The sequence below is a fragment of the Sminthopsis crassicaudata genome, chromosome 1 (assembly GCF_048593235.1).
Source record: "Sminthopsis crassicaudata isolate SCR6 chromosome 1, ASM4859323v1, whole genome shotgun sequence".
Lineage (NCBI taxonomy): Eukaryota > Metazoa > Chordata > Mammalia > Dasyuromorphia > Dasyuridae > Sminthopsis > Sminthopsis crassicaudata.
Window position 1 is genome coordinate 593,109,137 of NC_133617.1, and position 26,532 is coordinate 593,135,668.

A 26,532-nucleotide genomic window follows, 5' to 3' on the forward strand; every position below is an offset into this window, starting at 1 on the left:
CTGATTAGTTCTGCTAGACTATCTTGTTCTACCATATATTTCCTTTAGTGCTTTTTTGCTCCTGCTCTACTAATAAAACAAAATAATAATACATAATATGTCTGCCTAAAGATTTAGCTCCTATTCTACTGGTCACTTTCAATTTAATTGATATGCAATGCTACAAAAAAAAAAATTAAACATTCTAATCCCCATAGCTTGTGTTAGTCTTTTTCATTAGATAGTAAATTAATAATCTGGGAATTCTCAAAGAGAATAAAGGTAAGTAGTGGCAGAACTCTTCTGGTGCTATACAATGCATTGTAGATGTACAAGAGAAAATGTGAGATTTTTTGAAAAATAATTTTTAAGCTATAAACTAGCAAACTACCCTTGCTTTAACACAAATTAAGATTTATGGCACAGTGTGAGCTTCCAGAGATTGTAGTCTATATAGCTGTATGTATGTGTGTATATATGTGCATTAACTTACATCAATTATAATATTTCAGTGTCTGTAGAATTTCCATATTCTCCTTAGTTCTTCTCCCCACCCTTATCTGAATGAATATTTTAACAAAGTCATATAGTACATACAGAATTATGTTAAATACAGTTAAACAGAATGATACATGATTATAATTTCCTTTTCTATTTTAAGATTATTTTAATAACTTATAGACTATAAGATAGATCCCTAAATTTATCTTATGAAAGGAAAAGAAGGCATAAAACTTTTAATAGAAAAAATTACCTCTGTGCCAATTTACTTTGATAAAAGATTTAATAAGGTGTTATATCAGAGAGCATAAAAACTGGTTTAGGAGTCATAGATTTAGATGTGGAAGATACCTTAAGCCCCATCGAGTGCAACTTACTTTTTTAATTTTTTTACTTTATTTTTTCAATTAACAATACATATTTTCATTTACTTCTGCTTTTCTTCATGGCAGGGGGAGGGAATATAATGGAAATTCTTAAAACAACTAGTAAAATAATCCCATGTCCAAAAATGCATGTAATTTTTATATTGAGTGCTCAAATATATTACAGAAAGAGTAAAATGTATCATATATCCAAAAAAAATAATGATAACAGCTCTTTTTATAGTAAAAAGCACTATTAAAAGAACTATTCCACTTTATGGGTAGTTGGTTAGTTATTGTCTTTTATCTTGAAGGGAACCAAAATGACCATACTATGTTGAGTTGAGTTACAGTGTGTCCAACTGTGTCTAGCCACATTTCAAACATAAATGGTTCCTATGAACATTTCAAGTGGGTATCCATCTAAAATCTAATTCTGTGCATCTCACATTTCCTTTGGACTAGTTCACACCATCTTTTCTGATGAGGACACTCCATGATGGGCAATCCTGTGCCAGTGTCTCCCATATCATACAATTGATTCAAAAGTTCTTTTTTTTTTTTTTTTTTTAAATTTTTTATTTTATTTTATAATTATAACATTTTTTGACAGTACATATGCATGGGTAATTTTTTACAACATTATCCCTTGCACTTACTTCTATTCAGATTTTTTCCCTTCCTCCCCCAAACCCCTCCCCCAGATGGCAAGCAGTCTTATATATGTTAAATATATTACAGTATAATTTAGATACAATATATGTGTGTAGAACCGAATTTTTTGTTGCACAGGAAGAATTGGATTCAGAAGGTAAAAATAACATCAATTGGAGAATGGTTGGGTAAACTATGGTATATGAATGTTATGGAATATTATTGTTCTATAAGAAATGACCAACAGGAGAAATACAGAGAGGCTTGGAGAGACTGTACGAGGATGTATGCTGATGGAAGTGGATTTCTTCAACATAGAGAAGAGCTAATCCAATTCCAATTGATTAATGATGGACAGAACCAGCTACATCCAGAAAAGGAACACTGGGAAATGAAAAGATTTAAAAGTTCTTAAGAGAGACCTTGTGTTGCTTTTTCTGACCACCTTGTGATCACTTTCCCTCTGTGAATCTTTCATAAAATAACTTTTTTGGCAAGCGTACTTTTGGCGTTCAAACAATATGGCCAGCCCACTGAGTTGTATTCTCTGTAGTAGAGTAGGAATGCTTGGCAGTTTAGTTTGAGAAAGGACCAGATGATCTTCAGAATCTTCCTAAGACAATTCAAATGGAAGTAATTCAGTTTTCTGGCATGGTGCTGGCACACTGTCCAAGTTTCATAGGCACACAAGAATGAGATCAGCACAGGGGTTCTGTAGATGTACAGTTTGGTAGCCAGTCTAATACCTCTCCTCTCCCACACTTTCCTTTGCAGACTCCCAAATACTGAGCTCACTCTGGCAATGTATGTGTCAATCTCTTTAAAAATGTGGACATCATTGGAAAGTATAATGTCAAGGTAAATGAACTTATCCACAGTATTTTAAATTTCACCATGTATAGTAATTGATGTTTCCATGTATGGATAGCTGATGGAGGATCTGTTTTCTTGGTGTTAATAGTTAAGCCAAAATTAGCATACATCACAGAGAATTGATCCATACTTCGTTGCATCTATCTTCAGAGGTTACATTGAGTGCACAAACACATGGAAACAAAACAAAAAAAAAATCACTCACCAATACCCCCTCCACTTTAATTTTGCCTTGTAATCTTTCCAAGTTGAAGAATTTACCATCTGTGTGGTAGCTAACTTTGATCCATATTTGTCCTCATTTAAGGCATTTGACAACGTGGCTGAAAACATCATGAAAAAGCATGGGAGTAAGCATACAGTCTTGTTTCAATCCACTGGTGACTGGGAAAGCTTGAGAGCATTGCTCATTGTCTAGAATCTCAGCAACCAAGCTATCCTGTAATTGGCATGAGCTCTAGGCAACTGAATTTTGACATAATTTTCCATAAATTCTCATGCAGTCATGAGGTATCAATCAAAGGCTTTGGTCAGAGTTACAAATGTTGTATACAAACCTCTGTTGTGCTCCTAGAATTTTCTTGGAGTTGTCAGGCAATAGGCACCATATTCACTGTTCCTTACTTAGCCCCTTGTGGAGCCACACTGGCTTTGAGTTAGATGATCTTTTTCTAGGTGTAGGGCCAGCTATTAAGGAAAACTGTCAGTGACTAAGAGAGAGACTTCCCCAGTGATTGTCACAGGACTATCTATTCCTTTACCTTTATTAAGATAAGAAATGGATTCAACCTTGAACCCTTGGGACATAATTTCCTCTTGCGAAAATATCTAGAAAATTTCAGGCAACTTGTGTATGGGCAATAGACCCTTCACCTTGTAAATTTCAGCTGGAATAGAATCAGGACCTGGTGCTTTACCACATGAAAGTAGACTAATGGCATTCAAAATTTTTTCTTCAGTTAGAACTTCAGCTAGGCAGTAACTGATTTCTTGAGGTTAAATGATCATTAGCTTCATCATTGATTGATAACAGTATCTTAAGAACATTATGGAAGTGTTCAGCCCATCTCTCCAGGACCAGGTCCTTATCACAATCAGTGAGACTTAGTACTTATCAGCACTAAGTAGTTATGGGTCTTTAGCCCATAAATAACCTTCAATGAATTATAAAAATGCTTTGCATTGTTGTTATCAACATAAAACTCAATTTCATCTCCCTTTTTAGTGAGCCAAGAATCTTCCATCTATCTAAGTTTTGATTGTACATGGTTTTTTTTTCTTATTATAGCTTTTTATTTATAAGACATGTGTATGGGAAATTTTTCAGCACTGATTTTTGCAAAACCTTCTGTCCCAACTTTTTCCCTCCTTCCCTCCATCTCTTCCCCAAGATGGCAATAGACCAATACATGTTAAATATGTTAAAGTATATGTACATTACTTTTGATGGAATTTAATACTACCTTTTTAGAGATGGATGAATTATCCTGTTGGTACATCCTATGGACTTCTCATCTTTCATTTTGCAGCTTCTGAATTTCCCCATCATTTTCATCAAAAGTCTTGATATTTATGAGTGTTCTGACTCACAAATATAGTGCTGTACACAAAATCTCTGAAAACTGTCTTTGTGTTGGGCTCCATTGTTGTCAACTGTGTGCTAGCTCAAGTTATACTTCAAGTTGGCATATTAATGATAGGTATGCCCTTTCCATCTTCCTCTCCTTCCCTGTCTGTTCCTTCTTTGCTTCCTTTTTTTCCTTTCTTCCTTCTTTCCTTCCTTTCTTCTCTTCTATTTCTCCTCCTATTTCTTCTTCTTCTCATTCTTCTCCATCTTCTTCTTTTCCTCATTTTTTCCTCCTCCTTTTCTTTCTTCTCTTCATATATGTCTATATGTATGGTAGATAGAATTTCCTCATTGGAAGTTATTCTAATGAAATAATAAGTTCAGTGCCAACCCATTCCATTCCATCTCACAACTCCTCCTATCCCTTTTTATCCTTCTAAATTAAAGGAGGGGAAAATGTGGAATATGAGTTCTTCAAGACAAGGGAATTGGGATTATAATTGAGTAAAACCTACCCAGAAAAACTGAATATAGTCTTCCCAGGGAAGATGAATAATTAATGAAATAGATAGTTTTTAAGATTTGCTAATGAAAAGCCCAGAGCTGAATAGAAAATCTGACATTGAAACACAAGACTCAAGAAAAACACAAAAAGTAAACAAGAAAGAATAATCCAAAGGGACTCAATAAAGTAAAATTGTTATGCATTTTATATTGGAAGATGATACATGTAACTCATAAGAATTTCATCTTTATTAGGGCAGTTTAAAAGAATTTATATAGACAGAGGATATGAGTGTTTATGTTGGAATTATCTCCAAAAATAAATGAAGATATGAGAAAGAAGCATTCACAGGGAAAATGGGAAAGAAATAGATAGAATAGGGAAATTTTCCCTCATATTAGTGAGGTAAGAAGCAAAGAGGTTTTATAAAGAAGGACAAAATTGGGAGGGCTGCAATACATGAGCCTCACTCTTGTCAGAATTAGTTCAGAAAAGAAAATTTAGATATGCTCACTCATATGTGTATAAAAAAGAAGGTATAACAAAGGTAAGAGTATGATAAAAGGAAGGGTAGATTAAAGGAGATAATGTTTAGAAACAAAGTAAATTTTGAGGCAGGAAATGTAAAGAGAGAGAAGCAAAAAAAAAGAAAATTGGATGGAGGAAAATATGCAGTAATCGTAACTGTGACTGTTAATGGAATGAGCTCATCCATGAAATGTATTTTCCATTCTTTTGGGGATATATATCTATATTGCATCCACGTCTACATATAAACATTTATACACACATATACACATATATAAAAATACACTTATGTATGTGTATATGCAATATAGCATATGGAAAATGAAATGTGTTACCTATTTATTATAATGATATCTCTTTATTTTTCAAAACACATGCAAAGATAGTTTTCAACATTCACCCCTACAAAACTCTGTTTCAAATTTCTCTCCTTTCCTCCCCATCTTCCCCTTCCCCTGGACAGCAAGCAATCCAATATAGGTTAAACATGTGCCAAAGAATGAGATATTTAAAGATTTTGTACAAGAATACATAACTATTAGCAATGAGACAGCAAGATCAAAAACTCATTTTGTCTAGCTGCTTTGAATATAATGTTGACACCAAAATCAAATAAAAAATAGTAACATTTTCATACTTGAACCATATTATAGTAATTCAGAGACATTTTAGTATTAATTCATTAATGAATAGAATTAGTAATTGCAACAACAAAATTTCTAGCATTCATTTGCCCCATTATAGGAATTTTCTGTTAAAGGAAAAGAAGAGACAGGATTACCTGACTTAAGCATAAACATTGTTAGTTGATTATAGTAAATTAATTGTCAATGATACAGGAAAGCTTCACATTATTCACAGGGCATAATAACCAAGCTCAGAATTAATTAAATGGAAAAATTCCCTCTTGAGAAAAAAAAGCACAATAGGGTAACTCATCCAAGAGGCTCCTGCTTTTGTCTGCACCAGGTCATCTCTTCAATTTTCCCAAGCATAGATACCTGTTATAGCTCACAAATTGCACTCCCTTTGGAAATTATATGGTATTCCTTTTAATGGTGGATTATTGATTTAATAACAATTCAGATAATCATACATGAAATCAAGACTCAGAACAATATCAAATAATAGTCCCAAGACATTTTATCTCAAATAGCTGTATTTTACTAATCAGTTTATGACTAGATTATTATTACTTTTTTTTCTCTTTTTGCAATAGCAGTTAACAATAATCACATGAAAGAACACATAAGCACGGATACATTCTTATTCATCTTTTCTAGTTTCAACTAACCATAGAGAAGAAAACAATAATTTAGAAATCAAATGAAACCACATTTTGGTGTTTCACACATGCAGTGAATACATGTTACAAAATTGAAAACTCCCCCAAAAATGCTGGCTACTATAAGCCTTCAGACTAAAAGTTATCCATATTTCCTAAGGCAAAAATTTAAACTTTGAATCTAAGATTTATTGTTACTAAGTTTACTTAAAGATGAAACTTCAATATATACCATTTAACAACCTCATGATTTTTATAAGCATTGGATAAATGGTGAGTTAGATACACTTTTTACCATAAGCAGCTTGTACATTGCTTCCAACTTCACAATCAGTTGTCAGCAGTTTTTCTCAGAAGTGATACGATCTTATGACCCTACCCAAAAAAGTCCCAAAAATATCATAAAAACAATTTATGGGGTTATTTGCTATTCTCACTCAACAAAAAGTAAATTATTGTTATCATTATCTGTTTTAAAGCAAAATATATCCAATCAAACACTTTTCAAACATTGTGAACACATCAATGTATGACCCAACAGCATCCAGATTAAAATATAAGATAATTTTCTAAGAATATAATAGCAGAACTCTGAGTATTATTTTTTCAAGTTACTAACATTCCTTATGCAATAGATTCTCCAGAATCATAATATAAGAAACCTAACAGAAACATAAACAATATAGATTTTTAAAACGTAACACATAAACTTTAGGCCAATGAAATAATATTAGTTTTGCAAATGCACTTCCAAAACCTCCTGTGAAGGTTTTAGCATTCTATACCCATTCACATCAAGAAAAGTATAGAACCAGAGAAGAACTAGAGATCATTATTGATCACAAAATAGAAGGTTTTGATTACATCAAACTAAAAAGTTTCTGTACAAACAATACTAATGCAAATAAGATTAGAAGGGAAGTAACAAATTGGGAAAACATTTTTACAGTTAAAGGTTCTGATAAAGGCCTCATCTCCAATATACAGAGAATTGACTCTAATTTATAAGAAATCAAGCCATTCTCCAATTGATAAATGGTCAAATGATATGAACAGACAATTTTCAGATGATGAAATTGAAACTATATCTACTCATATGAAAGAGTGTTCCAAATCACTACTGATCAGAGAAATGCAAATTAAGACAACTCTGAGATACCACTACACACCTGTCAGATTGGCTAAGATGACAGGAACAAATAATGATGAATGTTGGAGGGTATGTGGGAAAACTGGGACACTGATACATTGTTGGTGGAGTTGTGAAAGAATCCAACCATTCTGGAGAGCAATCTGGAATTATGCCCAAAAAGTTATCAAACTGTGCATACCCTTTGACCCAGCAGTACTACTACTGGGCTTATATCCCAAAGAAATACTAAAGAGCGGAAAGAGACCTGTATGTGCCAAAATGTTTGTGGCAGCTCTTTTTGTTGTAGCTAGAAACTAGAAGATGAATGGATGTCCATCAGTTGGAGAATGGTTGGGTAAATTGTGGTATATGAAGGTTTTGGAATATTATTGCTCTGTAAGAAATGACCAGCAGGAGGAATACAGAGAGGCATGGAGAGACTTACATCAACTGATGCTGAGTGACATAAGCAGAACCAGAAGATCACTATACACTTCAACAACAATACTGTATGAGGATGTATTCTGAAGGAAGTGGGAATCTTCAACATAAAGAAGATCCAACTCACTTCCAGTTGATCAATGATGGACAGAAATAACTACACCCAGAGAAGGAATACTGGGAAGTGAATATAAATTGTTAGCACTAATGTCTGTCTGCCCAGGTTACATGTACCTTCGGAATCTAATGCTTATTGTGCAACAAGAAAATGGTATTTACACACATGTATTGTATCTAGGTTATGTTGTAACACATGTAAAATGTATGGGATTGCCTGTCATCGGGGGGAGGGAGTGGAGGGAGGGGGGATAATTTGGAAAAATGAATACAAGGGATAATATTATAAAATATATATATATAATAAAAAATAATAAAAAAGAAAAGTATAGAGTAATTACACTTAATTAATATGATTATAGGTAATATTTATAAATCACTTATCTAGGTTCAGGAATTCTGCTAAGTACTTTACAATTTACCATATTTGATCCTCACAAAAACCTTGGATGCTAGGTGCTATTATTATCCCTCTTTACAAATGAGGAAACTGAGGCAAACAGATGAAGTAACTATATTAGGGTCATATACTTAATCAGTTTACAAGACTAGATTTGAACTCGGGTTTCCCTGATCCATGCATTTTATACAATATTGTTTTAATGACAAATAAATATCACCCTGGAAATTTTCTAATTGTAGCTACAGAAATAATGCTGTTATGCACTGGAAAATAGAATTTCCTTATTGGGAATTCCCAATATCAATGAAATTATAGGTCCAATCCCATTCTATTCCATCCAAAATACATGGTAAGACTGTTACCAAAATAAGTAGTTTGAATTATTTATGCATTTTATATGTCTTTTCCTCATTTTCATGGATAATTAAGAGAGTGTGCCTATTAGACATTGAAGCAACAATGTGCCTTTCTCAAAAAATATACTTCCAGAAGTTCTATACAGCTCTATTCTAGTGCAAATCTAGAAATCCCCAGCTATGTTTTGCTTCTGTAAAGCTGGAGGAATAGAGAGAATGCTTAATGACTGGCCTAAATGAATACTCATCGGAGATCCAAGTAAAAAAGGTTTATGAGAGTTTATTCCCAATGGCATTTAAAGATTACTAAAGGCAATTCACTCAAATGGTATATAAAGCTCTTAATCACTAATAACCTAAAGTAGTATTTGTTATTCAGGGGATTTGTATTCACATTGCCTACTACAACTACACATTTGAAAAAAATGAAATAAAAAAAAAATACTCAAACAGAATACCTTTATGAGGACCTAATTGTTTATTAACTCATTTTTAGAATCAAAATAATTTTCTTATTATAGGTAAGATTATAAAATTATGTTGGTTTGAGCATCAATTATCTTATGTTACTGTCTTTCAGTTGCTTTCAAACTTTACCAACATGGACAAAACTTAAAGTATGATTAGCTTTTGAGGTGAATAGGACCTTGAAGGTAATTTAAGTCAAACTCCTTATTTTACAAATGGAAAAATTGAGACATAGGGACATGAATAAATAAGCTTACTTGGGGTCATATAGTTGATATTATAGCTGGTGAAACCTATTTTCTGAGTTCAAAGTGAATATTTCACACTTTGCTATTCTGCTTTGATTTTTTCAATTGAGGAAACCTGGATAATTTATGGTATATGAAAGTAGTGGAAAATTATTGTTGTATAAGAAGTGATAAATAAGCTAATTTTAGAAAGGACTGAAGAGAATTACATGAACTGAAGCTGAGTTATACAAACAGAATATACATTGTACACAATAAAAGCAAGATTGTGTGATAATCATATATGACAGACTTGGTTCTTTTCAGTGATTCTATGTTCCTGGTGATGAGAGTTAGGAAAGGGGGAACCCCTTTTGGTTCAGCACAAGGAGAGTCCCCTGTAAAGGAATTTATAGGCCTGAAAACCTAGATTGATAAAAAAGGTTTATTGTAGGAGTTTGGAAGTAAGGGTAAAGGTAGAAAGATGCCAGGGCCAGAATTGGTCTCTGGGTGGACGGGAATCCTTACATGGCCAGAAGGATACCATGTTTGGGGGGACTCCTGCAAAGAGTGGAATTCCAGGGTTAGCATTGAATAGAATTAAATGGGTTTTTAGATAAGGAAGAAGCTGTTTTGGGGTGTTGGGGAAACCTGAGCAGATAGTGGGGGACTGGGAAAGCCCAAGCTAGCTCAGATCCAGGGGGGGGTGGGAAAGCCTGGATGTCAATGGAATTAAAAAGGGTGATTTTGTGAGTGTAAGATCCTAGCTTCTTCAGCCATGAGGGGAGTGGGGGGTTGGGAATCAGAAAGGAATCTTAAAGGGACCTCAACCCCCCTCATTTTCCCCCTCAAACAGTTAAGACTTAAATTCATTAAAAAAAAAAAAAGAAAGAAAGAAAAAGAAAAAAAGGTTTTGGAGCAGTGTCCCTCATTTGAGGTAAGGTTGAAGATTTTCTCCAAAGATTTTCAAAGTAGCAGGGTCCCCTCTTCTTGTTTCCCCCTCAAACAATCACCTCCAGATGCATGTGGAAAAAGGGGCAATGATTTCCTCTTAACTGCTTCAAGCTGACAAGGGTTGTAGAGTTTGGGGGTTTTATTCCAGGAGGTGAGATGTGAGGTGTGGGGGATGGCAGGAGAGCATGTAGAGGGTGTCCCGGTCAGTTGTCCTCAGTCAATTGTCCAGTCTATGTTCTCTAGCTGAAGGGCGGCTGAGAATCCAAAGTTTGAAGCCTAGAGAAAACAGATGTCTGGAACAGATTAAAAGTAGGGTGTCATCTAGGGTGGAGATGGTGACATTCAGGGGAATGGGGTCTTTAGCAAGAAATGCATTAGGTCCCTTCTGTGGGCTGCTTATAAATTGCTTATGGCCCATCTAACTATAAAAGAGAAATAGGAGAAAATGATGAGAGAAAAGATTATTTGTAGCCTAGCCCTTTCACCACTAATTCCTCCTGGGGTTGGGATTAAAGGGTGTGGACTCAGAAGTCAGGGGAGGCAAGAGGCCTTAATATTTAGTAGATTTAATAAGCCACTGCTCTTTTGTGAAGCAGAGTCTAGGGATGGGTATATCCCCAATTGTCAGGGCTGCAGATCAAGAAAAGCACAACACTTAAAATAAACTCTTGGAAATATTTTAATTGTGGTGCTTTTCTTTAAAATAATAAGAGTTGGTTCCTCAATAAGCAAAGATCCTGAATCTTCTCTCCCACTATCCCCACTCTTATGGTGGAGAGGTGGAAGGTGTCAGAGAAGTGCACAGTATCAGCATAGCTTACCCAGCTTACCGGCCCCTGAGGTGTTCAGACTGTCCTGGGGTAAAGGGAAACAGGGTCAGACCCCAAATTCCTACCAGGGAGCAGGATGCTGGGGGGCCAGATCAACTCCTGTGGTGTTTTGCCTTGGTGGTGAAAAGGCAAAAAAAATGCAAGAACATAACTATAACATAGCATGAGCAGTTAAAACTCAACCTTCAGTACAAAAATAGGTTTAACCCAGTTTTATTCCAATCAATTGTCCCTTAACTGTCAGAGGGTGGAGTTTAAAACTCCTAAAAAGAATTAACTATAAGCCCAAGAAATCATTTCTCCAACAACAGATTCCATTAATCATGTTTCTGATAAATTCTAAACAAATATTTATCATAACCTTATATTGATAGCAGTAAGGAATTTGTCCCAATAAGTTCATAACTTAAACAATTATCATATCCAAGTAGATGTTCATAAGTGAAAATTATTCATACAAATCAGTTTGCTTTTAAAATACCCAATACATAGAAAAATATCCCAAATTGTATATTGTCTTTAACAGAAGCATTTTCAAAAGGACAAGAGGGGGAAAAAATAACAAAAAAAAACAAAAAAAAACCCCATTATTTTAGAAGCTCTGACCCAATATAATATAATCAATTTAAACTTATATAGAATGTCCAATTCCACATAAAAGAATTCAAGAAGTTCTTAAAAATAGCAGTTAAACTTTTAGAAATAGTTCTACCAAGTTATGGATTACATTTAAAGTAGCAGAAACCCAGGCTAAGTTTGAATTATATTGATCTTTCCAAACCTCTTTTGCTTTAAAAGGAGCTAGCTTTGGTGGGTGTGTCTCACGGGCAGCAAAGGAAGCCCTTTCAAAGTGGGTGGAGATAGATTAGCTAATTTGTTCAGTGGAGTTTTTTCCAAGGCAAGTGAATTTATGTATTAAGAGGCGGTAACTGGCCCCGAGCACCCCAATTCTGTAGCTTTCATTCTCTTTAGGTGTCCCCAAGAGAGAGAGATATGACAAAAACTTTAATTTTTGTCAATTTTGCAGAAGTATTTACAAAATTGAAATACCCAGCTGAGAGTTTTGAGTTCCAGACAGCATCAATCAAGTCCTGGGAAATTGAGCTGTCCACCTCACTGATAGAGGGTGCGGGGGTTATGTTACCTCACGAACAGTAAATCAGAACGATTGAAATAGAGGCCAGAGCAATCAGACTATTTGAGTAGGTCTCCAGAGAGATGACATAATCAGGGGAGACAGCATCTTGATAAGACATTCCGTTAGCTTGGGATGGGAGAGGCATTCTGATATTCTAAACCTAAGTTCTTTTATGCTTATCAGGTATTCTGGTAACCCCAGAATTATTAGCATCAAACAGCTTTCCTCATTCAGAGAGACACACAAGTCTCCCTGTTTGAATTTCTGCAATTGGGGGTGCATCTCAGCCAGAGATGAACAGTCTTTAGGTCTGTGGTCATTTGTGCATTAAACTCAACCTCTGTTGAGTAGCAGTGCTCAAGGCAGTCCTGCCACCCTAAGAGGGGCACCCCACGTCTATCAGGGGCTCCAAGACAGAAAAAAATAGGGTTTAGAATAACTCCACCTGTTCCCTTCTCTCTGGAACAGAAACTGCTAGTAGGAGACAGATTTCTAAGTAAATTATGCAATTAGACCAAGACAGACCACCCCAAACCATTAGATTCCTGATATCGAAATGCTGAAATAGTAATTAAGGAATTGGGGTAACAGGGGTGGAGAAACAGACTCAATCCTTGGACAGATGTGTGATTTTTGGTTGTTTCTAAGAATAATCCCAAAGACTGAATAAGGGATTTCAAAGTTAAAACATAACCCAGCAAATCATAGTCTATTAAATTTTAAGCAAAGAGTAAAATAGTTTCCAATTCAGTCTGAACTTAATGAAATAAGAAGTACATCAGTTTTTCCCAATTTCCTCACCAGCTGTAATCAGTTTCCTTCCTTCCCCTGTTTATAGAAATTATCAGATCATACATAACTGACTAATAAATTTCCTAAAATCCCTCAAACATACAGCAATAAAGTTTCTCTCATACAGCAATAGTTAAACAGTGTTTTTTTTTAACAAGTCCCAGTTTTAGCAAGTCTTAAAAATAGATCAATTAACTTAAAGGCAGGTCTACTTGGGAATCTTTTACAAATCCAAGCCTCTGCAGAAGGTGGGTGTGGATGAATTACGCATGGCCCCTTCCCCACTCCATTTTCAAGAGGCAGGGGGAGAGGAAGGCAGCTAGTCTTCAACCCAGGATAATGAGGTGCTTAGTAGAGAACAGTGGGTCAACTGAAAGACAAAAGATTCTGCCTAACCCAACCTTTTGTGGGTTGCGTGTGGAGGCATTGGAGCATTTAGAAACATCAGACCCTAATTGGAGATATGTAACTCCTGAAAAGAAAGTTAGGGGTTGGATGAGAGAGAGAGAGATTGGAATTCTACCCAGAGTTCAAATGTTAATTAAGCCATTTTCTCAAGCCCAAAGTTTGTCTCTGCATTAAGAAACAGCTTAAAGGAGAATCTATTCATATTCTATAGTCTGTGGGCTCCTTGGACTGAAATGCCAGAGAAGCTGAGGCAAGATAGAGATCAGTTTAGGGAAACTGAGGCAGTAAAAGAAAACTGTGGCAGAACAGAACAGAGAAAGATTCTAGAGAGGTGCCAAATTGAAAGTAGTTAAGGAGTTTCAAATAGTCTCTATCTTCCCAACTTATTCACTGCTGCAGTTCAGGGAATAAAATGGAGACAGAAGTCATATTTACTCTCCTAACAATTTAATTTGCCTTGATTTGGAATTTTGTTCCCCAGCCAACATTACAAAGGTCTTTTTTTAACCTACAACCTGGCCAGGGCTGGACTTAGAAAAGAAATGTTTAATTGTTGGAAGGGGACATGGAATGCCAATCGAGAAAAATAGGAACTAAGTGCAAAAAGTCAGGAGTTCCCACCTGCAAGTTAGGTAGGAGAGTGAGACATAGAAAGGCGAAGCAGATATCTGGGCTTTATCTATCCACAAGCAGGCAAGTGTGCCCTGAGGCTAAGGGAAAAAAAGAGCAGTTTTAAAATCCTCTGTCCAGCCTGGAGAGCATGGAAAAGCATAAGTTTAAGGCTGCTACAGTGAAAATCTTTGACAGGAGGCATTGCTCTAATGCAGGATGACCAAGTCAGAGAAACCGAGTCCTGTTTTAAAATGTATGGAGCAAGCTTTATAATGTATGAGATGAGCTTGCTTTCTGAGAGAGCTGAAAGCCTTGGCTCCTTTAAAAGCTCTGGGCAGGGTGTGACTCTCTTCTCTAGCTCTCTGGCAAGTACCATTTTAACATACCATTTTAAAAGTTTTGAATCCCCAATTCCCCACTGTATAGTTAAATGGCAGGTTGCCAAGCCACATGGGAGAGGTTCAAGAAGAGAGGGGATGGGGGAAGGGAGAGATGTTATTTTACCCAGTGCTTCCTGGATGGTGGTAGTGAGGGCTCACGTTGAAACTTCAGGGTAGCTCGTACCTTTGTTCAAGGAGCAGCTGGGCAAAGGCATCTCTCCAAATTCACCCCAATCCAGTGACCTTTCTCCTTGTGGCTACAGCCTGACCACTACAGTGGAGTGGGAGAGGGGCTCAAACACAGATTTCTCCCCCAGAACAGATCAAATAGACTGCTGGCCTGGGACCCCCGAGAGGGATGGGGTCCTCAGAATGGCCACATTGGGGGGAGGGGTGAAGAAGAGACACTTTCTCCCATGTGTCTCAGAGTTCAGAGCCAGCTTTCTGATGAGAGAAAAGGGATTAGAAATGCCTTGGAAAAGAAGGTCTTTTGTCTCTGGAACATTTTTCATCCAGAGTTCCAGGTTCCTTGGTCCTGCTATCCCTAAAAATAGAGTGTGACAAAAAGAGGACCTTTTGCCTGAAATACAAGTAGTCTCCATGGGAGAATTTTGCTCACAGCCCAAACCTGGTCTGGGTGCCCACTATGTTTTAGAGATAGAGTGAGACGAGAGTAGGAACACAGATACTCTTCCCGGAAGCTGCGTGAACAGCTGAGAACCCAGATTGGTTCTGAGAGACCTGAAAAGGTTAAGGTTAGTTTTTGAGGTACCAATTTTTGGGGTTTCAGTTTTTGGAGTTCCCAAATGGGCCACCACATGATGAGAGTTAGGAAAGGGAACCCTTTTTGGTTTGGTGCAAAGTGAGTTCCCTGTAAAGGAATTTATAGGCCTGAAAACCTAGATTGATAAAAAAGGCTTATTGTAGGAATTTGGAAGTAAGGGCCAGAGTTGGTCTCTGAGCAGACAGGAACCCTTACATGGCTGGAAGGATACCACGTTTGGGGGAACTCCTGCAAAGAGTAGACTTCTAGGGTTCCCCTTTTTATAATTTTGAAGGTGGGTGGAGTCCCAAGCTCCTGGTTGGTTTAGCCCAGGGTTAGCATTGAATAGAATTCAATGGGTTTTTAGATAAGGAAGATAAAGGTTGGGGAAACCTGAGCAGATAGTGGAGGGCTGGAAAAGCCCAAGCTAGCTCAGATCTGGTGGCGGCTGGAAAAGCCCAGATATCATTGGAATTCAAAAGGATGCTTTTGTGAGTCAAAGATCCTAGCTTCTTCAGCCATGGGGGGTGGGGGGTGGGGAATCAGAAAGGAATCTTAAAGGGCCCTCAACCTCCATCACTGGTAATTCCAATAAACTTTGTATGGAACAGATCAACCATATCCAGAGAGAAAACTATAGAAACTGAATGTAAATCAACACATACTATGTTCATTTTGTTTTCTTCTTTTTTTCTATTGTTTTTCTCCTTTGTTCTGACTTTTTCAACATGATTCATAAGCAACTATGTAAAAAAATGTACATGTATAACTAAAAGAAAATGTTTTTATGTGTAACAGGGAAAATAACAATTAAAAATTAAAAGTATCATTATAAGAAGTTTGGGAAATTTAGAATCTTGAAAGACTTCCCAATACTTTCCCCTTTTCCTCCTTTATTGCATATCACAAACATATTTAGTTATGAAGGTAGACATTTTTTTTCTCCTTTTTGAAACAAAGCCTTGTCACTTCTCTTAAATCTATTAGAAACAATAATCAGAGAAAAGCTTGTTTCTTTGAGATAAGGGGAAATTTATCCATTCTATTTCAACTGCGTTTTTCATTATTTGATGAAATTTGCAACTTTAGTCTTTCTCTGCTGTCTTTTAAAATCTATATCACTAAATGTTTAGATTAGTTTGTGTTCTTTCCCCCCTTTTTCCTTTCCTCCTTGTCATTTCAATAGTTTTCTCAGTTGCTATAGCTGTCACTAATGCCTGTGGCAAGGTTTCTGACATAGCAGTTAATTCACTTATATAGCTTGGCAGCTACCAGGGATAGCACCTGCTATGGAATGTTGTCTCTGTTGTAATGTGGATCCAGCTGAGCCCACCTGTTTTCTTTTGCAGTGTATCTTACTATAATTACTATTAGAAAGTTTCCTGACCACAGAAGGTATTAGAGTTCCTACCTCTCTTCAATATATTTAATTGTTTGGGTTTTGAATTAAATTACACCTGTAGTTTAAACAGCTAATGACTATGGTCATCAAATCATTGAATGGATTTGTTCTATATGATTAGGAATTCCTTCTTTGGGGAAAAGTAGTAATTGTATATTCAATCAAGGTTTATCTAGCTTTTGATACTGTGAAAAGAGCCTGGGTTCTATATTTGGAAGACCTGGATTCATACATATCCTGCCTCAAGTCACTTTCTGTGCAATCTTGGCAAATTATTCAGTTTCTCTAAATCTTATTTTCTTCATTTGTAAAATGAAGCTGTAAACATTTGGGGCTCCATCTAGCTCCAAATCTATGATCTCATAGTCTTTAAGACTTTGTGCCATATGGTTATCCATCACAAAATCCAAAGAATTCTAATTGTGAGTCACGTTAAAGGCAATAGAGAGCTATGGTTAATGGAAAGAAATGGGCTGCAATTTTTTTTGAAGCAAGAATTAATTACATGAATACAATACATTAAAAGTATCATCAAAAAGATGAATGACTACAACAAATGTTAAGTGGTCATGATATGAGAATATAACTTATAGATAGATTGTATGTTCATTACATGCCCAAGTAGGTTTTTTTTCTTCCTTCTTTCCTTCCTCAATATCCTGCCCTTTCCTTCCTTCCTTCTTCTCTTATTTCTTGCCTTCCCTCCCTCCTTCCTTTCTTTTTTCTTTCCTTCCTTTGTTTCTCCCTCCCTTCTTTCCTTCTATCTCTTTTTTTCTCTTTCCTTTCTACATCTTCTTTCCTTCACTTATTCCCTCTCTCCTATCCTTCCTGCTTTCTTACTATTATTTCTCCCTTCCTTCATTCCCTGTCTCCCTCCCTCCTTCTTTCCTTTCCTCCTCCCCTTTTTTGCTTCCTTCCTTTCCTCCTCTACCTTCTCTATCTTTCCTGCTCCTTCTGATAGTATACTATTTGTTTCATGGTTTACACAATTCCTTTTCATTTTTTCTCATGGAATTAAAGTTTCTAAAGTACTAAATTTGAATAATTCAATCTAACTCATTTCCACACTATTGCTATTATACATATTGCATCATTGTCTTCTCCCTCCCCCTCCTTATTTTACTCTTTGAAGTATCAATTCAGGTAATTCAAATGAAGGAAAATGTATTTCCCAATGGCACAAAGTACTACTTATCCCCAATATACTATCTATCCTCCCCATGATCATTCTCCTTCCCATTTTATGTGCAAATTCTTTTCTGAAGGAACCTACTTAGTGTAAACAGTTCTAGAGGAAAATCTAAAATATGCCCATAAGATCCCTGAGAAGGATTATTAGGAGACCAAGGACAGGATCATAGGATCATAGATTTAGGGCTGGAAGGGACCTAAGAAATCACCTAGTTCATTTCCCTCATTTTATAGATGAGGAAACTGAAAACTAAAGAGATTAAGTGATTTGTTATGCTAGGGGGGAAAAAGAAAGCTGTGATATGAACCACACTTCTGTGACTTTAAAATTGAAACATTCAAGTATATGTTATTGACTTTGGAGCTAGTCTGAAGAAGAAAAACTTGGTAACCACTGCCTGGCATCCCTTAGAAATAGTTAGGTGAAGAAGTAGGTAGCGTACTGAGCCTGGAATCAGGGAAACCTGAGTTCAAAGTCAAATATTTATAATCAATCAGTAATATTTATTAAGTACCTAATATGCCAGACATTTTTACTAAACTTAGGGTATATATAAAAAATAGCAAAAGATAATCTTTGTCTTCCATGAGCTCACAATCAAATCATGAGCTGACTAGCTGTATAACCCAAGACAAATCAATCAACCTCTCTGCCTCAGTTTCTTCAAATGTGAAATAGTAATAATAACTCCTATCTTCCAGAATTGTTATAAGACTCAAAAATATATTTGTAAAACACCTAGTAAAATGCTTTTCTCCAGTAGAAATTTACTAAATGCCTGTTTCCTTCCTCCTTCTCTTGAGCTTCAGCTATTAATATTGTTCAATCCTTTTCTCACTTCTAATATCAGTATTCTGCCTCTTCCTCTGTCTACTACCCCAATATACTCACTGACTTTCAGTCTGATTTCTTTTATACTTAAATTATCATTACCACAGCCCCTGGTGGTGCCATAAAGGTTCAGAGATATGAGTAGGAGCTTCCTCTTTTGAAAGGAAGCTCACTAAAAGATAATATTCAGCCAACATTTATCCTTCTTGACTTGGTCCTTTGTTCAAGATTTTTGAAGTTAACTGCAGAGTTTGACAAAGAGGTTTTAAGTGAAGTTAAAAGCCATTAGCTACTCATCCACTGGTGTAGATGGGGAGTCCATGGAAGAATAACACTTCTGCTATGAGAGCTTGTTGAGCCCCTTTCAAAGCTGTTTATACATCTTTGGTATACAACTCTGATATTAGGCTCCAAGAAGTTATAGCATATGTAGTAGTTACACCCCAGTAAAACCATCTCAGCAAATTGGCTGAGTCATGATGAAGGTAAATGACAGACTTAAAACCCTGTTGGTGACTTAGAGAAATGCCTACCCATGGGCCCACATTTAACACCACATACTAAGATAAGATCAAAATGGGTCCAAGATTTAGGCATAAAGAACGAGATCATAAATAAATTAGAGGAACATAGGATAGTTTACCTCTCAGACTTGTGGAGGAGGAAGAAATTTGTGACCAAAGGAGAACTAGAGATCATTATTGATCACAAAATAGGAAATTTTGATTACATCAGATTAAAAAGCTTTTGTACAAACAAAACTAATACAAACAAGATTAGAAGGGAAGTAACAAATTGGGAAAACATTTTTACAGTTAAAGGTTCTGATAAAGGCCTCATCTCCAAAATATACAGAGAATTGACTCTAATTTATAAGAAATCAAGCCATTTTCCAACTGATAAAGGTCAAAGGATATGACAGACAATTTTCAGATGATGAATTGAAACTATATCCACTCATATGAGTGTTCCAAATCACTATTGATCAGAGAAATGCAAATTAAGACAACTCTGAGATACCATTACACACCTGTCAGATTGGCTAAGATGACAGGAACAAATAATGATGAATGTTGGAGGGAATGTGGGAAAACTGGGACACTGATACATTGTTGGTGGAGTTGTGAAAGAATCCAACCATTCTAGAGAGCAATCTGAAATTATGCCCAAAAAGTTATCAAACTGTACATACCCTTTGATCCAGCAGTGCTACTATTGGGCTTATATCCCAAGGAAATACTAAAGAAGGGAAAGGGACCTGTATGTGCCAAAATGTTTGTGGCAGCCCTTTTTGTAGTGGCTAGAAACTGGAAAATAAACGGATGCCCATCAATTGGAGAATGGTTAGGTAAATTATGGTATATGAATCTTATGGAATATTATTGTTCTGTAAAAAATGACCAACAGGATGAATACAGAGAGGCTTGGAGAGACTTACATCAATGGATGCTGAGTGAAATGAGCAGAACTAGGAGATCATTATACACTTCAACAAGGATACCGTATGAGGATGTATTCTGATGAAAGTGGATATCTTCAACATAGAGAAAGAGCTAACCCAATTCCAATTGATCAATGATGGACAGAATCAGCTACACCCAGAAAAGGAACACTGGAGTGTAAACTGTTAGCATTTTTTGTTTTTCTCCCCAGGTTATTTTTACCTTCCGAATCCAATTCTTCCTTTGCAACAACAACAACAACAAAATTTAGTTCTGCACATATATATAGTACCTAGGATATACTATAACATATTTAATATGTATGGGAATGCCTGCCATCTAGGGGAGGGGGTGGAGGGAAGGAAGGGAAAAATTCAGAACAGAAGGGAGTACGAGGGATAATGTTGTAAAAAAAAATTGCCTATGCATATGTACTGTAAAAAAAAGTTATAATTTTAAAATTAATTTTAAAAATTTACTATTAAAATTGGTAAAATGTAAAAAGAAAAAAAAAAGAAAAATAAAAGAAAAGAAATGCCTACCACAAGTGTGCAAAGACTTTCCCCAACAGAATTGGCCAATGAGAACAATGTATTCAAACAGTATGAGAATAGCTGAAGTAGATTCTGTAGAGTGTTTAGAGCTTCTTTAAGTATTAAAGATGCCAAGATCATTAGCTATCTCATGGTACATTCTCAGTTGTCCTGACTTTCACCTTGCCACTAGCCTTCACTGATTCTGAGAGAGTGAGGTGATAACTTTGTACAACTTTGCTTCACTTAAACACAACTCATGCACAACTCAAAATATCACCTTTAATGTTGTTGATCATCTTAGAAAACAAAGGATGAACAATTATTCTACTCCTCCTCAGGAATACACAAAAAAGATCATACTCTTGATCTTGCCAATACCAAAGATATACCATCTTGAAATTAAAGAATTCAATAATTGACCATAATCTCCTAGCTTTTTACATCTCACTCTGAATTCTCTTTAAAAAGGAAAGAAAGAAAAAGAAATCTATTCTACATCTGCTCAATAACCTGCAATCTCCTGACACTTCAATTCTCTCTCAGATTATCTCCCTTGAAATAGTCAGTCTTCCCTCTTCTCCCCATCCTGATCCCTAAGTAAATCAATTCAATGTTGTACTGTTCTTCTCTCTTATATCCCTAATTCTCTTATTATATTATTAATTATAATTAGTCAGACTTCAACCTTGGATCACTCCCAATATTCATCACCTTTGCTCCCATGTATGTGCTATTAAATCAAGGTGGAGAAAATCATGCAACCATTCTGACTGGGTCCACCATAAAACAATTTTAACTGGATCCTTACTGCTGATAAGCAATTCTACTATAATTCACACATAAACCCTCTATTGCACCTTCCCTTATGTCTTTTCCAAACCTTTTCATCGTCTCCTCATATGGATCCCTTGCTTTTTTATGTTTTCAGCCAAGATCTTTGCCTCATATTTTACAAATAGAAATGAGACCATTCATTGGGAACTCTATAGTCTACCCTCTTACTCATCTATAATTCAGATGTATTTCATGTCTATATTCTCCTTTATCCTGTTTCACATGGCAAACTGCATACTCCTCTAGCTAGCTTCTACTTCTTCAAGTAATCTCATCCCATCCCATCTCCTCCAACAGATTACCCCTTTTGCCATCCATAATCTATCACTTATTTTCAATCACTTCCTGCTTATTGGCTCATTTTCTACTACCTTCAAATCTACCAATGTCTCCCTCTACTGAAAAATCTTTCTTGATCCTTCTATCCTCCTTATAACTCTTTTTCTTTCACCCTTTGTAGCCATCTACAATGCTATCTACAATAGGTTCCACAATTTTCTCTCTTCTCACTCTGTCCTGCTACAATCTGGCTTCTGACCTTATTCCACCTAAACAATTCTTCTAAAGTAACAATGATCTCTTAGTTATCAAAAACAACAGCCTTTTCTTAATTCTCCTTCTTGATCTTTCTGCAACCTTCAAAATTGTGAATCGCCTTCCTCTACATGATACTATTTTCTCTTGTTTTGAGACACTGATCTATGTTGGTTCTCCCTTTACCCAGTTGACCTTTTTTTATTCTCCTTTGCTAGAGCCTCATCCAGAACACTCCTTGTAACTGAAGGTGTCCCTTAGTATTCTGTCCTGGCTCTTTTTCTCTTCTCCCTCTATACTACTTCACTTGGTAATTTTATCAGCTGCCATGAAATTAATGAAATTAATTTGTAATTTATGGTCATGAAGTTAATGAAATTACCATTCCTATTTCTGCTGACCTTCAACCTCACATTTCCAACTGCCTTTTAAAAATCTCAAAATATATTTCCATTCAACATCTTTAAAAAGCATCTCTCTACTTCAGTTCATCCTCCATTCAATCTACAAAATGATTTTCCTAAAATTTAGTTCCACCTAAATTAACTCTTTACTCAATAAACTCCAATGGCTATCTAGGGTTAAATGCAAATTTCTCTAACTGGAATTCTAGCCCTTTCATAATCCAAATCCCTCTGCTTTTCCAGTCTTCTTATATCTTATTTCCAGTCATATACATAAACTTTGATTCATTGATACTGGCTTTCTTAATGTTCATGAACAAGAAACTCCATCTCTCAATTTTGAACAAATTATTTCTTCTCAACTGAATGTACATATTTTCCTGATTTCCTTCAAATTCCAACTTAAATTTTCTTTTATAGGAAGTATTTCCCCCATCCCATTTAATACCAATTATTTCCTATTTCTTAATTATTTCCTATTTGTCTAGTACATAAATTATTTTGTATACATTTGTTCAAAAATTGTTTCATTTAATTGATTGTAAGATGCTTAAAGGCAGACCCCTGTACTTTGTCTCTTTTTATATTTCCAATGCTTGGCACAATGCCTGGTACATAGCTGGTACTTAATATTGATTGACTAATTGATTGAGATTGGAATGAGAGATTGCTCTATTAAACTTTTCCTTTTGAACCTAAATTTCACAAAGCATTTCAGTCATCAGGTTTGGAGGTAGTAAGGGGCAGCTCTATGGGCATTTAACCTCTATCTCAAAATCAAAGATAGTCTAAACTCTAAGTAAAAATGATTCTTATTAAACCATGTCATAACATCAATTGTGACATGGCAATAAATGGAAACTTCTAGTTAATAAAGCATTTGTCTGTTCTCTTCTTTATAGAAAGAATCTTCTCCTCCCTTAAAGAACTTGGTAAATGAAAACACATATTCAATTTGTCCCACTTGTCTTTTGTGTTCTCTATTGTATATTCCTGTCTCAATGATGATGATGCTAAATTAACCAACAAGAAATTACTAAGTATCTAATATAAAAGAGGCATTTATGTTTGGTTCTGGGAATATGATTAAAAAGAATGAAATAATTTCTACTATCAAAATGACAGAAAAATACATTATAAATGATTGCAAAATGTAATTGCAAAATATATGTAGAATAAATACAAGATAAATTAAAAGTGATTAGGGAAAGAAGGCACTAGATGTTTGCGGCTTTGAGATGTTTGAGCCCCTAGGTCACAAACACTGCATATTTTAGAAGACAAAACAGACAAAAGTATACATATATTTTATGACAAATGTTCTTAAACTGAGGTTTGGGAACTACTTTTTAATTAAGTTATTTAAATATCTATCTTTCAATATAATTTTCTTTGTAATCCTATACATTTTATTTTCTATATTTAAAAACATTGCTTTAAAATGTTGTTTATAGGCTTTTCTCGACTGCCAATATGGTCTATGAGATAGAAAAGGTTAAAAATTCCTCTAAAAGAAAAGAACACAATAGTATTAGTGCTGATATAATCTTTGCTTTAGTGCTCATAGGGTAAGAATTTCTATTAGTTTTCCTTTCTTCCCTTGGAAGCAAAAGAAATAAAAGCCAAAGGAGAGCTATTTGGTTGGGATTTATGGGGATAGAGATTTAAATACTCAAAATTCAGAAATCATTTGTAACTATAAAAGAAGCCCATCTCAAATTTGACCTCAAGTGCATTTAGAACTCTTGATATTGACCTCTACAAGGATACTGTTTTAATTTGTCAGTGTTTTTATGTGTATTTGCATATTCTTAGTATGGTTTAGTAGAAAGTTCATTGAACTTATCTTCATCAGACCTAGTTTTGAATCCAGTTCTATCATTAACTGTATGATCCTGGTCAAATCAATTTTCCTCTCTGAGTTTTACTTTAGTCATTTTTGAAAGAGTGAATTAGGCCAGAATGCTCTATTTTTGAGTTGAAAGGTCTATGAGTCTAAGGGTTAATTAATAGCTGTATAATTTTTTTTCTTTTTTGAAGATAGAGAAACTTCATAGTATAAGTTTGATACCACATGATAGTCATAATAGCCTCTTAATTCTGCCCTTAAACTAAATACTAGTATTATAGATGGAAGTACGATAGGTTTAAATATATAGGATTATAAAATTCTCTGTGACTATTAGTTAATGATTGATTATTCTACAACCAACTCTGGCTCAGAGATTTAATTCTTTTTATTTTTAGTTGTGATATCTTTTCTGTTGTCAAGTATTCTATCCCCACTAAATCCCATTCTTTTCATTATAGTAAGGATTGGTGGACGGTTTTTCTTAAAACATAAAAAACCTACACTATACTCTCCAAAATGGTATTTGACTCTACTTGCCTGAATTTTATCCCCCCACACACTAATTTCAACTCTTCATTGGATGCTGCAAATTTACCCTCACACATACCCAATGGTGGTAACTTGTTATCTATCTATTCTGTTATTAACCCTTTTATCCCCACTAGGAATAATTGCCCTTCAGATCTTGGCCTTTAGAGATGATGCTCATATCAATTCCATTTTTCTTGTATCATTATTCTAGTATAATTTGAACCTGAATATTTCTTATCTAAAGCCCAACACTATTTCATCATGCTGCTTTTTAAGAGAGATAAGGTAGGTATTTTTCCTATGGTAGATGAGATGAGGTAGATGAGAATATTGAGGTTCTGAGTTTTCACAACTTTCTCAAGGTCACACAGTGAGTAAGTAGTCAAATCAGGATTAGACTGACAATATTTCATTTGGGTCCTTTTCCCACTATTTAGTGTTTCTGGTTCCTAAATAAATTGTAAGTTCATCAGACACATATTCAGACAAGTTTAAAATCATATCTTAAGTGAAATATCTACCTTAAGTTCCAAATCAAATACTTATTAAATATTTATTTTCACTGATTTTGGAATGAATAAAGATGCAATATCATACAATAATATGACATTTTAACTTTTTCTAAATACTTTTCTCACAACCCATTTGGATAGCACTGGGAATGATAATAATTTCCAGGAGCCACTGAGCCTCCAGGAACAAATAGAAGAGATAACCTTCTCTTCATTTCTTTTCCTTTACCCTGCTTATGGAATGATCACACACACCTATAAACCTGAAATCCATGTTCCATTTGGACCCCCCACACCATTTTTTCTAACTTTTCTGAGTCAGAGCTCTAAATCTAGCACTTGACCTAGAGTTAGGAAGACCTGGTTTCAAATCCAGTCTCATACACTTATTAACCATGTGACTCTGAGTAAATCACTTAAATGTTCCGAACCTCAATTTTCTCATTTAACCTCTGGAGGGCAGAGACTCCTAATAGTGAAAGGTCCTACTAGTCTATGCTTATGAATATTTGCTTCACAGGAAGAGGCTGAATAGCAGCTGCAAATCAGCAGAAAATCCCCCCAAAATGACAGTAGCTACCAAACAAATAGCAAGATGATTGAACCTAAATTTAAAATTTTGCAGTCCAATGGAGATTATCTCTTAGCTGATAATATCAATGTTCCACCAAATGAAAATGGCAACTTGCATGCAAAAAATAAATAAATAAATAAATAATAACATAGTATTTCAGAGAAGATGTAAATCTAAGAATATGTCATCTGAATTTTTTTTATTCCTTTTCCTATTAGTAGCATGAAAATCTGTGAACAAATGTGTCTTCTATGTTTATAGAAGTTTCCCTAGTCATTTTTATGTTCTTTATAATTAAATAGCAATCTCTTCATGATCCGTTTATAAATGTTTCCTAGTAATCTGCCTCTGTCTTGATTTTCTTTTCATATTTTCTCTCTGTTTTTTGTCTCTCTTTGTCTCTCTGTTCAAGGAGAGCTTCAGGTCTATTGAGTGTCTTTGGTCTCTGCAGCCACTTCCAGTGTTTCTGGCTTCCATCTTTGAGAGAAAAGATGGAAGATTCCAGCCCTATTTTTGGTTGTTTAAGGCATAATAAGACTGGGAAGAAGCTAATTTGGGAGGTCTTGACAGTCTAAATCATGGCCCTATTTCCTGGCTAATACACTAGAGA